General features: G+C 39.3%; 1 long non-coding RNA gene across 1 annotated transcript; it reads left to right on the top strand.

Annotated features, from left to right (window-relative positions):
* The first annotated feature begins 3052 nt into the window (after positions 1 to 3052).
* LOC128319731 (uncharacterized) lies at positions 3053 to 7239 on the top strand. The gene is made up of 2 exons (XR_008303198.1): positions 3053 to 3746; positions 6263 to 7239. It is a non-coding gene; the product is annotated as an uncharacterized LOC128319731 (long non-coding RNA).
* The last annotated feature ends 10767 nt before the right edge of the window (positions 7240 to 18006 follow it).

Raw genomic sequence — 18006 nt, forward strand, 5'->3', positions numbered from 1 at the left:
TGGTGACGTTTTTTGTTAGGAGGCATTTATTTAACATTTATGGAAGGAATCTCGGTTGTATGCACTTTGAAACAGTCTTCAGGACAGAGAAGTTTAAGCTTTCCAGTTTTCTTGCTAAAATGACAAGCTGTAATTTTTGAGAGAATAAGAGAGAGAGAGAGAGAGAGAGAGAGAGAGATAGCTGATAGAGTTAGAGAAAGAAAGAGAGAACACAGAGCAACACTGATGAGGGAAAGCTTGTTTATCGCAGCTACAACATAAGTGAGAACAGGAACATTATGAACTTATGTTCTATAATGACACCGTAATTATCCGTAAAAGTCCTATCAGCAGCTACAGGAAACCTTTGGTGGAGGCTGTTGCTGCTAAAAGAAGTTCCACTAGTTCTACTAATAAAAAGGGTTCAGATCATTTTCTCAACCAGGGCTATGAAGTATTAATCAAAGACCTAACACAGCTCTTTGTGTTATTAGTTTAGAAAGAATTAATGTATTATTATGGCTTGATCTTAAATTAATATCCGATCACATTTTATGAGCAATTGCAGAATGCAGAAATCCGGGTGATTCCAAAGGTAATAGCAAAGGTCAAAACATTTCATAAATGTATGCCTCCCCCTTGGCTATTTATGTTAATGGACAGGTGTAGGCTTACCTGGTAGAGTGGCCAGTGACCTATTCAACATAGGCAACAGTATGAGGGCCCTTTCCAGTTTCAGCAAGACATTGCCTCCCTGCATAAAGCAAGGTCCATTTGCAGAGTTTGGTGTAGAGCAAGAGATGGAGTTTTAATTGACCGCTCACACCGCAGTGGAAGCCGGGAGACAAACCCCGCACCATCATTGCAAAGCTGCACTATAATGGAGATTGCAGGGAGATTTTGAGAAAAGCCTGAGATCAAGCTGGAAACCAAATTCCCTGACTACACAACCAGCATCGCCAGGGTGAGAGCGGCCTTTATCAATGTCAGAAAATCACTCAGTGGATGGCAAGGTGTCCGGTATGGCCTGTTTTTTCCCAGCCAGACTTTGAATTTCACATAACGCGGAAGAAAAGGAGTTCCGGAATGCATCAGAGACAACAGACTACGTGAAGAGGAAAATTATCCCAGAGACAGACTGATGCCTGACAAGAGTATGCATAACCTTTGAGGAAAGGGACATTGTTCGACAAGTATTTGAGCCCCTGTACATGATTTAACGATCACCTCAGATTTGCTCACTAAGATGGGTTATTATTATTATTGTTGTTGTTCATATTACTATTATTCTCTATATATTTTTTATTTTCCTCCTCTGTCCTCTCTTCTCTAAGTAATTTAATTTATGCCTTAATATATCCAGCTCAACTGACCACTATAATCCAGTGCTGGACAATACAGTGTTCAGTATAAAATGAGGGTAAGGACTCTACACAGTTAAGAAGGAACTGCTGTTATCACTGACACACAAAACAGCCTTAGGAGCTACTTATTGGTTTATACAGGACTATACATATGCTGCCTGTTCTTATTGTGCAGCTCGAGACAAGGTCTCTAAGAATATTCTCTTTAGTTCTGCCTCTGCAGGTCCTACTGTTCCCCTGGGACCTCTCACTGTTAAGGAAAGCAATGAGAAAAGGTTTCTTCTTGTGATCACAAATTTGCCAGTATGTTCGTTTTTAAGAACTGAAACATCTACTGCATTAATAGTTTTAGGACTTGAAACTTTATACAGCTGCCTTTTTCCCCTTTCTTTCTCCTCCCCCTTCGCCAATACGCTGCCTCTACACTACACTAAATATACGTGCACACCTTTTGATTATGTACGCAAACATACAAATATGTGACTTCCCCACTTGCCTCTTGCCCTTCGCACTCTAAAGGATAGAATATGTCCCTCTGTTCATATGTAACAAACAATGGGATCTGTAAAGGTTGTAAGTTATAATGTTACAGGCCTTCATAGCCCTTTGAAGAGGAAAAAGATTCAACGTCAGCTGAAACAAACTGTCAGATAGCTTTCCTGCGAGAAGCTCACCTGTCTGACGTAGAACTTGAGAAACATAGACAAGTAAATTTTACCTTAGCAATGACTCATAAAGATACAGAGAGAAGATTAATTTTGATAAATGGCTCTATAGATGGCATAGATGTCTCGCTCATGAATGTGTATGCATCTAATGAAGATAAACCTGATTTTATTAGAAGAGTTTTTAATGCAATAACACAGCATAGCTCTGGAATACTATTAATAGGGGGAGATTTCAATTGTATTATGTCACAATTTATGGACAGACAACCTGTTTCCAATACCCCACTCTCCTGAGTGAGTAAAATGCTAAAATGAGCTAGGACTTGTGGATGTATGGAGAAGCAAATATCCAAATTATAGATATTTTTCTTTTTACTGCCATAGACGTGCATCCTATTCTAGAATAGATTAGTTTTTAATTCCCAAGGCTGAGCTTCACAGAATAGTCAATATGATGATATTGCAAATGACAGTCTTGGGCCATTCACCCATAGAATTGTTATGGGAAATAGGATATAGGCCAACTTCCAAGCAGTGGAGACTAAATGCATCTCTCCTTAATAATAAGGAATTCATTACTTTTATCACAACAGAGTTTAAATTATATTTAAGTACAAATGATTGCACAGTGGTATCGCCATTTATTGCATGGGGTCATGAAAAAGCAAACCTTAGAGGCTGGATTATTTCATTCACATGCGCCACGCTAGACAACATGAATTGGAACAAACAATTAAAAATTTGGAACAACTACATAAATAAACCTAATAAACCTAAATAAACAACTACATAAATCCAACACTACTAAATAAACTAAAAGATGCCTGAAGAGAATATAATAGTTTAATAGCTGAAAAGATTGAGGCCAATTTAAGATTTACTAACCAAAGATATCATAAACATGGTAATGGGGCAAGTAAATTATTAGCAATAAGATTAAAGAAAGCAAAGATCCTCAAATATTGTACAGATAATACAATCTAGTAACTCTTATCAACCCCCATACCAAACCTGATGAAACTGCTGAAACCTTCTCAGGATTCTACAAATCCCTATATAAAAACACAGATACCTGTTCTGGTGAAAATACACCGCCCAGCAGATGTGTATATCATGTCTGCGTCAGTCTGTCCATATCTGCATGTCTGACTACGACCCCTCTTGGACGTAGATAAAGTTCAGTGCAGTTCAATATTTGAACGTCTGGCTAGGTGTATGTATGTATGTATGTATTTATTGTAAATCTGTGAACGTGCAAGACGGGTGCAGGAAATCGACATATGAATTGTCAATTCAATTCAAAAGTTGTCAATGTCAGTTGCGATGCGTGGTTGCCTGTCGTAGCATAATGTTCATATTGCTGTTATTTTGTACTGTCCAAATATTTGGAGAAATTGTTTGATGCTTTGGCAGTTGTTCTCGAAACTTTCATGCCAATAAAGCCCCATTGAACTGAATTAATAAAAAATGCTATGTTACGACAGGCAACCACGCAAACGCCGTCCAAATAGTCATTACCAAATGTAATCATAACTATAACGAACTTTACTAGTTCTGCGTGTTTGGCCAAATGGTGTTGCCGGCGGACGAGCTCGCGCATCTGCTACTCAGATCGGGCAGCGACTCACACCCATGAGCCTCGCTTCTTGCAAGACATGAGGTGTGCTGCTCTTGCAAGGACCGTGTTACAGCAAGGCAAAATGCGAACTCATCAAGCTAGTTGAACAAATCTAAGGTAAGGTCAACTAAGTTAATGTTAGCTTTTTTTTTTTTTACCAACTTCAACCTCCTGTGGCTAGTTAGCGTTACCATCTAAGCCAGCTTAATTACTTGTTAAACGTTGGTTTAAGTCATAGCGTTAGGAGCTAACCGGGCATTACTTTTGAAAACTGCCAAATATAAAAATATTCACAACTGTAAAGTTAGCACAAGTGACTGAACAAGCATTGCTTAAATAACTAAGCGCTAGCGAACTAACACATAGAGCTAACATTAGGGGTTATTGTTAGCTAGCTACGAATGTTGGTGCCAGGTTAGCTAGCTAGTACATTAGCCGTGCTACATGATGGTCATGTTAAGTCAACCAGAAACGAGTTAAGGTCAACGTTACACTTGTGAATATTTTCTTATGCTCTGGCAGTTTTAAGAAGTAATGCCCAGTTAGCTCCTTTCAAAAGTAATTAATTATAAATTTAAGTTGTCTCCTTGTTTTCCTACATATTGGATGCCACCTTTGGTACATGTAAGAAGGTAGAAAACATTATTAAATCCGCATGTTATTAATTTTTTTAAAACTTTGTACTCTTTTGGTCACCAAGCTGTTAAAAGTAGGCACGACTTATAGACGTCTTATTCCACGCTTGTAGCTGCAGTAATGAAATGGGGCAAAGATGCAACTGAGGAGATGATCAAACAACATTCTTAGGAGCACTTTAAGCATGCATCAGAGAGAAAGTGAGGTGGGGACACACACACAATGAACTTTAAAGAACATTTTTCTATACAAAATTGCTACGCAGTCATATGAGTTCTGAAGCTCATGTGCTAGGTGGATTGTTATCCACTGCAGCATAAGTTTCATTTTTGTTTTCATGATTTTTTGGACACACACAGTGTCTGGAAATTACATCAAAATAAAAGTGAGTTTTAACTGAATACAGTGTGAGACTGTTTATTTGGTCTAGAAGCAGTATACAGCGATCAGCCGTAACATTAGAACCACCTGCCTAATATTGGTTCTAATTGGTCCTAAAATAGCTCTGACCCTTCGAGGCATAGACTCCACAAGATCTCTGAAGGTGTGCTGTGGTATCTGGCACCAAGATGTTAGCAAGCCTTGGGTGCCCATGACCCTGTTGCATGTTCACTGGTTGTCCTTTCTTGGACCACTTTTGGTAGGTACTAAGCACTGCATACCGGTGACGCCTAAAAAGACCTGCCATTTGCAGATGTTCTGACCCAGTCATCTAGCCATCACAATTCAACCCTTGTCAGTCACTCAGATCCTTATGCTTGCCCGTTTTTCCTGCTTCCAACACATCAACTTTGAGAACTAACTGTTCACTTGCTGCCTCATCCCACCCCTTAACAGGTGCCATTGTAACGAGATAATCACTGTTATTCACGTCACCTGTAGTGATTTTAATGTTATGCCTGATCGGTGTAAATGATGTCTAAAATGAGTCTGCAGTTGACGTTATAAGACATTGAAAAGACGTTCACAATGAACTAATTTTTAACCTTGTACAGAGGTCCTGTGGGTCTAAAAACACAGTATGAAAACTTTAAAAACTTTCACAAAAACTTTCATTCTGGCTCCTCAGGGGACATCGTTTCGATGTGTGACAAAGACGTTCAAAAAACTCCTTTTGGACATATCTTTGTTTAGTGGGTGGCATCACTTCTAAAGAATATAAAACTAACTGAATTAACAGAGTAAGTGGCAAAGGATCTGGATGAGCCTATTAAGGAATGTGAGGTAACAGAGACAATCTCCATGTTAAAAAACAACAAAAGCCTGGGATCTGACAGGTATATTATTGAATTCTACAAAAATGCTAAAGAACTGATATCTCAGCTTCTACTAAAAGCACATTATTATGCGCTGCAATCAGGAATAGTGCCCCCTCATGGAGGGAAGCAACCATAATAGTAATTCACAAAGCAGGTAAAGATTCTGAATGTCAGTCATATAGGCTCATCTCATTGCTGAACAGTGATCTACATATATTATTGACCATTCTAGCTAAAAGGGTAAACAAAATTATTAATTAAATTATAATAGGGGCTGAGACTTTTTAAAATTCAGGTATTACTTCTGGGCTGCACTCTTGGATAAAGGATCACACATAGACTAAATGGATCAATATTGAAAAGAGCCTTTGTTTGATATATCTTAACATTTTACATTTTTCAGATATCCCTAAAAGAGGCTCAAATGGGAGAGTGGACTTAAGTCACGTTAAAAATTTGGAAAACTATACAAACATTGTTTTGTCTGTCTTAAGTACTCATCAGTTGCTAGTATAGGCTATATTAAGGGCTTTGGACCATCATATGCAAACACAGATTTCAAAAAGTGATCTAAAATAAGAAATGTGTTTACACTCCCAAGGACTGATTTTTTTTTTTTACATACTTAAAACAGACATTACAACACATAAAGAGCTACAAATTGGACATGGGGTTAAGTAATTAATTTCAAATGTATACCTAAAATTTCCGTCTATTAATCCAAATAACACTTTACAGATAAAGGAGAAATGGGAGGCTGAAGTGAAGACAATTATTTCTTCTGAAACCTGGGAGGAGGCATGTGGGGAGGCACATCTAGTGACCAGCTCTAATATCTGGAGGAAGTTCAAATGGAAGATAACAACAAGACATTTCCGGACTCCACAAATAACAGCAAAATGAAATCCGACCAGTTCAGACAAGAGCTGGAGAGAATGTGGACAGCAAGTTTGTAATCACACCCATATTCTGTGGTCAAGAGAAATTATTATTGTTAAGAAATTATTGGAAGGAATATTTAATGCTCTTAAAAAAATCTTCCACCATGAGATTCCCAAAGATTCCCAAGAAGTCCTTCTTGGAGTGCATCCAGAAGGCTTCGAGGGTAGAGCTAAAATATATTTGCTGCAAACCTGCTACCAGCCACTATTAAGTGTATCACATTCAGGTGGTTAAAACCTGGCCCTCCATCATACAGTGATTGGATCCAAAAAATGTAGGAGCTGTACAAAGTGGAACAAATCACATATGCACCACAGCTTCAGAGGCCAACATCTTTAAAGAGATGGACCCCTGTAATGCCTTTATTAATAACATAATTCAATAAGAAAATTCATACCATGTCATACTTGTTCTAACTACCTCAAAGTCACCTGCCCTTCTCTTATTTATTTCTTTTACTTATTCATTTATCTATTATTATTATTATTATTATTTTACTTTTTCCATTTTGTACCTCCTTTTTCTCTGGGGATTGTATTATCAAATATACATGGACGTTTTCATTTACTGTATAATGTACTTGATATACCTAAAACTGTCAACACAGTAGGAATACGAAAAACTAACATGCCAAAAAGTAAAACTGTACAGTATTGAATGCAATGTTGATGTTAAAAAAATAAAAGTTAAAAAAATATATATAATTGTGGATAGGTGATGAGACAATGACCTTTGTAAAAAGCACTATACAAATAAAAATGAATTGAATTGAATTGAATGAGACTAACATTTTGAGGCAGATGAATGATGTGAATTGATCTAAAGTTATTCATTTGTTACTACTTATTGCTATTTATCAGTATTTAATAGTCACAAACGTAAACATTAAGTGAGGATGCAAAACATACAGTAAAAAGGGGTAAACTCTTTGATGAACCTTTATTTCCTGTATTATTCTAAAACAATGGCCTCTAACATTGCTGAGATTAGAATATACACTCATCATCCACTTTATTAGGAACTCCTGTACACCTGCCCATTCAATTATCTAATCAACCAATCATGTGGCAGCAGCGCAAATACATGCAAATACATGCAAATACATGTCAAGAGCTTCAGGTAATGTCCACATCAAACATCAGAATGAAGAAAAGGTGTGATCTCTCTGACTTTGATCGTGGCATGGATGTTGGTACCAGATGGGCTGGTTTGAGTACTTCAGAAACTGCTGATCTCCTGGGATTTTCACACACAACAGTCTCTAGAGTTTACACAGAATGGTATGAAAAAAAAACATTGAGTGAGCAACAGTTCTGTGGGTGGAAATGCCTTGTTGACAAGAGGAAAATGGCCAGATTGGTAGAACTGCCAGGAAGCAAACAGTAACTCATATAATCACTCTTTACAACCGTGGTGAGCAGAAAAGAATCTCAGCATGCACAAAACATCGAACCTTGAGGTGGATGGGCTACAAGAGCAGAATACCACACTGGGTTTCACTCCTGTCAGCCAAGCACATGAATCAGAGGCTATCATGGTCACAAACCCACCCAAACTGGACAGTTGATGATTAGAAAAAAATCACCTGGTCTTTTTCCAGTCTTAAACTGTCCAGTTTCGGTGAGACTAACAGGTGTTTTTTGTTACCTGTGAAGACTGCATTTGTTCTTAAAAAAGATAAACCAACATGAAGACCAGAGAGCTGCCTATAGGAGAAAAGCAAGCCATTTCGATGCTGGGAAAAGAGAGAAAATTGCTCAGAGCCAATGCAGTTGCACAAGCATTGGGCATAGCCAATACAACAATTTGCCATGTCCTGAAAGAGAATGAAACCACTGGTGTACTAACAACCACACATCGAACAGGTCGGCCAAGGAAAACAACAGCAGTTGATGACAGAATCATTGTGAGATCTTGTGAGAAGGAAAACCCAAAAACAACAGTCAGTGACATCACCAACAACCTTCACAGGGCAGGTATCATAATCCGCCATTTGAAGAAGGCTTCAAGAACAGAAATACACTATAGAGGCCATACCACAATATGCAAACCACTCATCAGCAGTAAGAATTGGAAGGCCAGATTGTAATTCGCAAAGAAATGAGAGATGAGCCACAAAAGTTCAGGAACCAAGATTAATTCCACCAAAGTGATAGAAAGTCCAAAGTGTGGCAACAGAAGGGATCTGCTCATGATCGAAGACATACGAGCTCATCAGTCAAGCACGGTTGAGGTAGTGTCTTGGCTTGAGCTTGTATGGCTGCTTCTGGAATGGGCTCACTAATCTTTATTTATGATGTAACTCATGATGATAGCAGCAGAATTAATTCAGAAGTCTACAGAAACATTCTGTCAATTTACAGAGAAATGCATCCAATCTAATTGGGAGGAACTTTTTGTATCACTATTGTAAAGTGTCCTTGAGCTCTGGAAAAGCACTATATAAATTAAACATATTATTATTATTATTATTATTATTATTATTGTAACAAAGGACATCTTCAGGGGAGAAAAGTGGAGGGGTTTAGACTGGCCAAGTTAATCACCAGACCTTAACACAACTGAGCATGCTTTTCACATCCTGAAGAGGAGCGTGAAGGAAGAACCCCCCCTACTCCCATCCCCCAAAAAAAAACAACAGCTGAAAGAAGCTGCTGTACAAGCCTGGAAAAAAAGCATCGCAAAAGAAGAATGCAACAGTTTGGTGATGTTATGGGTCTTGGTGCTGGGATACATAATAGCGTCGTGCAGGGCCCGCTTGTCTGAGAGCATAATATATGGCGTGGAGTGGAACCAAGTGCGGAGATGGACCGTAAAATGGCTCTGCCTAAAATGCGAACGCCACAAGCAGGGCATAAACCAGGAAGGTTGAGTGCACTGATCCATAGTGCTAGCTGCTGAGCTAACTCCGGGGGTAATAGGTGCATGAGTCGCAGTGCTTATGTGATAAACTGTCCACCAAACGGCTCAGCCTGAAAAACAGGGCACCTCGAGCGGGGCGCAAACCAGGCGGCTAGCCACTGAGTTAACTCTGGGGGTAATAGGGCTGACTGTAATAGTGCTTGTGTGATACTGTGAAGGGTACATGCATGGGAAACTCAGAGCCTACGGCTCAACACAAAAACACCGCAGCATGGCGGGAAAGTAACACAAAATGGCCCTGTTGTTTGGCCAAACTTGAAATAACTATATCTTTCCTTAATATTAAATATATCCAGCCATGAACCTCAATATTCGCTTTTCTAAACATAAACCTCAATAGATACTAAACAGAGCAGCATGCTGCCATTCTGCTGGCTGGCACAGGACTGAGGCATGCGGAGTGAGGCATTCGGAGGGCTTATGAAGAGGTGCGGCCAGGTGCTGAACAGTTACGCTGATTGATGAGAGCGCCGCATTATAAAAGCCTGTGCAAGTGGCCACGGATTTGCCTGAGAAGGTACCCGCAGTGTTACAGGTGATGTCAGTGCCCCACCGGCTTGATGCAGTTATTGCAAGCAAGGGATATGCAACCAAATATTAATTGTTTTTTACTTTAAATTACTTTAAGTCTCTCTGTTCCAATATTTTTGCTCACATAAAATTGGGTGATCTGCCACCAAAGGTACCATGTTCTAGTGTTTTACACATCTACATGTTAATATCAGGAAATTAATACTGAAATTCTGATCAAAAGACATTTGGGTTAGAATCAAAAGATGAATATGAGACAAAAGTTTTAGATATACATATGTGCTTGTGTACATGTGCTTCATACAAGTTATACGAATTCTGTGAATGGTCTTTTAGTAAAATATGTGCAAATTAAAGACTTATTGGACTGCATTGGATGCAGACCAACCTCACCATCACCAAGCCACTCTGCAACAGCACTAGTTGAACCAACAAGCATTACACATCCCCTGGAAGACCCATATCTGAAATTGACTGAAAACTGCCTGCCAGCCATGCTAATCTCTCTCTGGACCTCACACAACCAAAAACCTGGTCTTGCGCCCTATGACAGCATGACCAGAAGGATGATGAGAGTAGCACTCTGCAATGTCCGAGAAGGAGATCCTCTCCCTTACACAGAATACCTGAAGGCTTACTTGAAGAACCTCAGTGCGTGGATTTCACAAGTTAATAATCAGGTGCGAGACCACCGTGAGGAGGTGAACCAGCAGAAAGGCAAAAAGGTCATTTCTCTGCTGAGGATGGAAGTTCCTGGAAGCAGAGAACTGAAGAAACTCCCTGTACATGAAGGGGTTTGCAACAAGTCAGAGAAGCAAAGGACTGCAAACCTCCCAAGAGTCAGAGAGGAACACCAGAGTGGATGACACCTGAGCAGACCCAGATGCATCAGAGGTTGTTACATCACCAGACCCAGATGCATTAGAGGAGGATAAGTGGGATAGGAATTACTCCTGATACAAAGAAGCCAAGGTAAGCCTGGAAGAGGCATGGAGACTGAAGGACAACCTGCTCTGCTAATCCTAGCACTGCCTGATCCTCTGTCAGGGATGGCCATCTGTTGGAGTATCCAGATGACACAGATATGGATGGCCAGGAAACTGGACTCAGACCAGTCAAACAACTCAAGTTTCGCCATCTGGGATATCACCACCAAGAAGCACAATGGGCCAAATATGTAGAGATAGCCCTCTGCTGTTTCAGAATCCACATACTGGTGGGATTGGCTTGGAGACTGAAGAAAGTCTCTGAACAGTCCACTGACCCTCATACCTCCACCCATACCTTACCACAAATATTAAAGCTAGCAGCTCTACCCAACAGCTTAATTTGATTACATTTTATTTATTTAGTGCTGTTAAGAATAGACATAATGCAAATCACAAAGATAAGGAAGAAACCTTGAGAGGAACCAGACACCTAATAGAACCCATCCTCTTCTGGGTAACACAGGATAGTGAGATTAAATCATTTCTCTTCCACAAATGTATACTATAATGTTAAACTAAATCTGTTGCAAGGACACACACACACACACACACACACACAAGTAGGTGGGCTCCAGCAGGTCTAACTATTACAGCATAACTAAATGAGAGAGCCAGAAGGTAGCGTAGGCATGAGAGCACCCAAGAACATAAAGCATCCTGCCAATCTACCATCAACAAACCAAATCTACACCTTTACCTAACAGAAAAGCTATTTAACAAAATGCCTGACTAAACAAATCTGCTTTTAAACTAAACCTAAAAACCAAGATTGTGCCTGGGTCCAGAACACTAACTGGAAACCTATTCCATAGCTGGGGGAATCCCATTTATTGCATGCCAATGGGAAGAGTTTAATACTAACATTCGGATTAAATATAGAAAATATAGTCTCATGTCCGCAGTCTGAAGCTATCTCGGATCATTACCTCATCTCATTTAAAATGTGTATTAATCATAGTATATGCACCTTGCCACGTCACCATGTCAAACGTACGTTCACGTCAACAACTGCACAGAGTTTTATCAGTAATCTCCCAGATTTATCAACCATGATTGGATCACCGTCTGATCCCGAAGAACTTGACCAGGCAACTGAATGTTTAGAATCAACGTTCTGCAACTCGCTAGATAAGGTAGCTCCACTAAAAAGAAAAATAATTAGGGAGAAAAAGCTAGCACCCTGGTATAGCGATCACACACGAACTTTAAAACAGAGCACTCGAAAACTAGAACGTAAATGGCGTCGAACTAACTTGGTAGTATTTCAAATAGCGTGGAAGGAGAGCCTTTTGAGCTATAAGAAAGCTCTTAGTGCTGCTAGATCAATGTATCTCTCCACCCTAATTGAAGATAACAGAAATAATCCTAAATTCCTATTTAATACTGTAGCAAAATTAACTAGGAATAAGACCACAATAGAAACACGCACACAATCATTATATAGCAGCGATGAAATCATGAATTTTTTCAATGGTAAAATTGAAAATATCAGGCTAGAAATTCAGACTATTATTTAAAACCAGACAGTTCTATAACTAACCCTGTAGATGATAATATGATAATATTAGATAAACAACTACAACACTTTACTCCCCTTGAAGAGACTGAACTAATTTCACTAATTTCATCATCAAAATCATCAACCTGTATGCTAGATCCTTTACCTACTTGTTTCCTCAAACAGATAATTCCTGAAACAATCAAACCTCTTTTAAAGATAATCAGTTCTTCCCTTAGCATTGGCTATGTACCTAAATCTTTTAAATTAGCAGTTATCAAGCCCCTGATAAAAAAACTGACCTTGACCCCTGTCAGCTGTCTAACTATAGACCAATATCAAACCTCCCCTTTATTTCCAAGGTCCTAGAAAAGGTTGTAGCACAGCAGCTATGCTCATACTTACATAGGAATAACATTCATGAAATGTATCAGTCAGGATTTAGGCCTCATCATAGCACAGAGACAGCACTGGTAAAAGTTGTAAATGACTTACTACTGGCCTGTGATCAGGGTTGTGTCTCCTTGCTGGTGCTGCTTGACGTTAGTGCAGCTTTTGATACCATTGATCATGCTATTCTCCTCAATAGACTAGAAAATGTAGTAGGCAATAAGGGAACAGCCCTTTCCTGGCTCAGGTCTTATTTGACTGATCGTTATCAGTTTGTAGACGTAAATGGTGACTTCTCTTCTCATGCTAAGGTAAAGTTTGGTGTCCCGCAAGGCTCTGTTTTAGGCCCACTGCTCTTTTCTCTATATATGCTACCTCTGGGCAAAATTATCCGTAAGCATGGTATTAGCTTCCACTGTTACGCTGATGACACACAGTTGTATGTTTCAGCAAAGCCAGATGACAGACACCAGCTTAATAAAGTTGAGGAATGTGTAAAAGACATTAGAAACTGGATGCTTATTAACTTTGTCTTACTTAATTCTGACAAGACAGAAGTACTTGTACTAGGACCACATACAGCTAGAAGTAAGCTTTCTGATTACATAATAACTCTGGATGGCCTTTCTGTTTCATCATGTGCAGCAGTAAAAGGTGTGATTATCAACTCTAGTCTTTCTTTTGAAGCTCATGTAGATAATATAACTAGGATTGCTTTCTTTCATCTCAGAAATATTGCTAAAATAAGAAATATATTGTCACTACATGATGAAGAAAAATTAGTTCATGCTTTTGTTACCTCTAGATTCCATTATTGTAATGCCTTACTGTCTGGATGTTCCAGTAGATGCATAAACAAGCTCCAGTTAGTCCAGAATGCAGCAGCGAGAGTCCTTACTAGAACGAGAAGATATGACCACATCACCCCTATCTTATCCACACTGCATTGGCTCCCAATCAAATTTCGTATCGATTATAAAATACTACTATTGACCTATAAAGCACTAAATGGTCTCGCGCCACAGTACCTGAGTGAACTTTTGGTCTGTTATGATCCGCCACGCCTACACAGATCAAAAGGTGCAGGCTATTTGTTGGTACCTCGAATAATGCGGGCTACAGCTGGGGGTAGAGCTTTCTCTTACAAAGCCCCACAGTTATGGAACAGCCTTCCACTTAGTGTTCGGGGCTCAGACACAGTCTCAGTGTTTAAGTCAAGGCTGAAAACATATTTGCAGTCTCTCTCTCTCTCACTCTCTGTCAAGCTACACACGCTACTCCTGAGATGCCAGTGATGCCAGTGATCCTGACCCCTTCTGCTCCTCCTCGCTGCCTGAGTTCTCATTGGTTGAGTTCGCTCGCTGCTGCTGGGGGTGGCCCCATATGGACTGCCTGAAGAACTGTTTGGATTGCTGGGGATGGTGCCACCTGGGGGCTGTGGAGATGGCATGGGGATCACATATGGGGAGCTGTACTGTAATGGCTTGGGACTGCGATTGCTGTAGTGGCTTTGGGGCTGCAGTTGCCATGGGCAGCTTCGTACTCAGGACTCCATCAGTGGACAGTGGATAGATTTTCAACCAGCCGGACTTCTTACAAAAACTGTGATGAATTTATTGGTTGCACAATTGCACTATTTGTCCATATAGTACACAATAGAAGGGATTTATTTATAATCGCACTATCCGTTGCACCCAGATGAGGATGGGTTCCCTTTTTGAGCCTGGTTCCTCTCAAGGTTTCTTCCTCATATCATCTCGGGGAGTTTTTCCTTGCCACCGTCGCCACTGGCTTGCTCATTAGGGATAAATTCACGGTGATAAATTCAAATATTTACAATATATTTTTGTGGATCCATTTAAATCTGTAAAGCTGCTTTGTGACAATGTCCATTGTTAAAAGCGCTATACAAATAAAATTGAATTGAATTGAAGAGTTCCATACGGCCCATATGGTTCAAGAAAGCTTCAGTAAAAAAAGCACAAAAATTCCCTATGTCTCTTATCTAGTAGAGAGCAGAGCAGAGAATCCATACTAGGTTCAAATGTCACTGAACTAATAGTGTCACTACTAAAAAATATCTGATTGTTGGGTGACTTGGACTCGTTAGAGCCACCATGTCTGCCATTTTTGTTTGGAATGTGACAATGAACATAACACACATTTTCTTACATGCCACAGTGTCACTATACTATAGAAAGCAGTCAAACAAGAAATTAAAATACCTAATACAGTATCACAATGGTTTCTGCCATCTAAGCATTATGGACAACACAACACTGAAATATGGAAATCATGCACCATGCTTTTGGGAATCAAAAATGACATTTTAGTGTGGAATGTAATTTTAAATGTAATGTAAAATGTAAAATGTAATTTTAATATGTAGCCATATTAGTGTGGACTAGGCCCTAGAAACAAGTGACACACCATACTATTATTATTATTATTATTATTATTATTATTATTATTATTATTATTATTATTATGTCATACCAGCTAGTTGTGGGTGGTGTACTTATAGGCTATAAACCTCATTTCTGGCAGGGTAATGAAAAACTATAAAGTTAACTAATGTATTTGTCTTAATTATTTTTGTCTCATTGCAAAACTGCTGCACATTTGGCTGTTGGTTCCACACTTTTTTATATGTCTTTGCCTAGCAGAACCTAGAAGCAGCATGCTCGGCATTGAGTGTCGAGTAAAACAAACAAAAATGTCTGAGACTCAGAACTATCATTGATTCACTGGTGCATGGACTTTCATTTCAGTGCTTTGTAAATAGGAATAAGTAAATATATCTTGCAAATAGTGAAAATTTTTTATAAATGCTAGTTATGTATGCAGCTACTTGGGTTGGTGAATATCACTTGGATATCTTCTTATTCATGTGTGCATGGATGCCAGCTAACAAAATTGGGTGATATGACATTGGGCATTAATGCATATATGGCAAGCTTATTGCAAAGCACGCAGTTCTCCTACTGGCTTAAGACGCAGTAAGCAATCTGTCAAGAGGCCTGGGTACTAAGGATTCTTGCATACAGCAGTGTTTCCTGACCTGCTTGGTTGCAGTCCTCAACCTGTACTTTACTTTGAGGGGCCAAATCCACAGGTGCAAATGACCTGGCCAAGGTTGACAAATCTCTCACTTCTGGGTTTCGATGCCATTCTCCCAGGCATATGTGCTGCCTGGACAGCTTGTCTGTTGAACCACTATGCTGTCCTGGCAAGTGAGGTGCTAGTTAGTGAGGCTAACTGTTGATATGAAAATAATGCAAATAATATGCTATGGCTCTGCAGTCCCCAGATCTCAACTCACATGAACACTGGGTGATTCTGGGCTGACAATTTAGACAGCACTCTCCAGCATCATCATCAGAACACCAACTGAGGAATGTTTGGAAGAATGTGGTTCGATCCCTCCTCTACAGTCCCAGAGACTTGTAGAATCTATTCCAAGGGACACTGAAGCTGTTCTGACAGCTTGTGGTGGCCCAACACCACTACTGTACTGAGAAACTTTGTTGTAATATCATAGCTTTACTTTGTTACCTATCAGAAGGTAGACCAGTGCAAAAGGGAGTGTGACATTTAAATTTGGATGGCAAAGTGATTTTCAAACCCAAAAAAATCTGTGCACTGATGAATGGTTATTCATCTCAGCTGTCCACTCCTGACTGGATCACCCAAGACAGTTGTTAATAGCAAATCCGAACAATCCCAATGTCTCAAATAATTACCATGAATTTGTTTTTTTTTTTTAAACCTCTTTCTCTGAAAATTTGGTCATATGCTAACTCCCACTCACTATCTAGCTCTGCCCTATTGACAGCTACCAACCAAGGAGGGTGAAAGCTAGCATGTTCTTCCTTCGAGTCATGTGACACCAGTCATCGCATCTTTTCTAACTGCTGTTCATGCTACATCCTGCTTGGTTGGAATGAAAACCAGCACCCACACTGGCCCTTTGTGGATAAGTTTAGACACCCCTGCTGAAAATATGTAAACATTGCAAGACTGTTTGTAAATTGCGCTCAATTGTAGAGTTTTCCACTGCTAGGCTAATGAATATAGGAAATGCTATAACAGCAGACACAAATGCACCTGTTTTTTGTAGCTTTTTTTGGCATCTCACCTTCCATTCATATATAAGTTTCATTAGTAGACCATGTAATCGAAATGTTTGAAACAACCTGTACAGGTACATGAGATTTGTGGGACATTTCTGCCTGAAAACAAATGCAGTGGAAGACAGATCTAATAAATGTACATGACATCCTTCCTCCAGTGAAAATGATGTATGAAATGCAATCACAAGTGGTCACTGGAGATGCAAAATGGAGATTTGTGTTTTGCGTTTTACTGGACATTTTGCATTTTACTGGAGCTATTTTAACTCCGGTGAAAATGATGTATGAAATTCAATCACAAGTGGTTACTGGAGATGCATTCAAAATGCCAGGTGTAAACAGCTATGCATTTCGTCTGTCCACTTGTGACCAGATCACTCAAGATGTTAATACAAGGTATGAACAGGGCCAGAACGACCTCCCTAGCTACTTTTAATCTCTTGAACTCCCAGCCAGATGGCCGTGGCATCTTTTGAGATTCAAACTCTGTGACAATAAGGCGAACGCTTTACTGGTTTCTGCCACTCAGGAGTACATGAATTGGGTTTTATCACTGTGATGTGCAACTTGCGATAGATTTTATTTATTGATCATTCTATTTGACAAATAAAAATCAGTTAATTAATTAATTCTTCTTCTTCTTCTTTTTGTTCTTCTTCTTCCTCCTCAACTTAGGTTGGAACAGATTTTTTTTGTTGTTCTTTATTTTTACTTTTTGACATAGGTTATGTTAATTTAAATGCCAATAACAGAAAATAAAAAGTTTTTAACGTGTCTGAAATTGCATTTTATGAATTAAATGCACTAATTAGTGTTTTTTTTTTTTTTTATCTGTATCTGCGATTGTCTGGTATATCACTGAAAAATATATTTTGAAATATATAGTATTCAGTTTGACTTTAGGATACCTGTAGACACCCTGGGTGTAAAGAACTAAATGTTTCATTGTTCCATTTACCTGGCTCATTCCATTAGCTGTTAGGAACTTTAACAGAGTTTCTCTCACCCAGAACGATGTTGGCTTACTAACCTAACGTAGTAAAAAGTGAAAATAAAAACTGACAACGCCTTGTATAA

Source organism: Pangasianodon hypophthalmus, chromosome 13 (genome assembly GCF_027358585.1).
Source record: "Pangasianodon hypophthalmus isolate fPanHyp1 chromosome 13, fPanHyp1.pri, whole genome shotgun sequence".
Lineage (NCBI taxonomy): Eukaryota > Metazoa > Chordata > Actinopteri > Siluriformes > Pangasiidae > Pangasianodon > Pangasianodon hypophthalmus.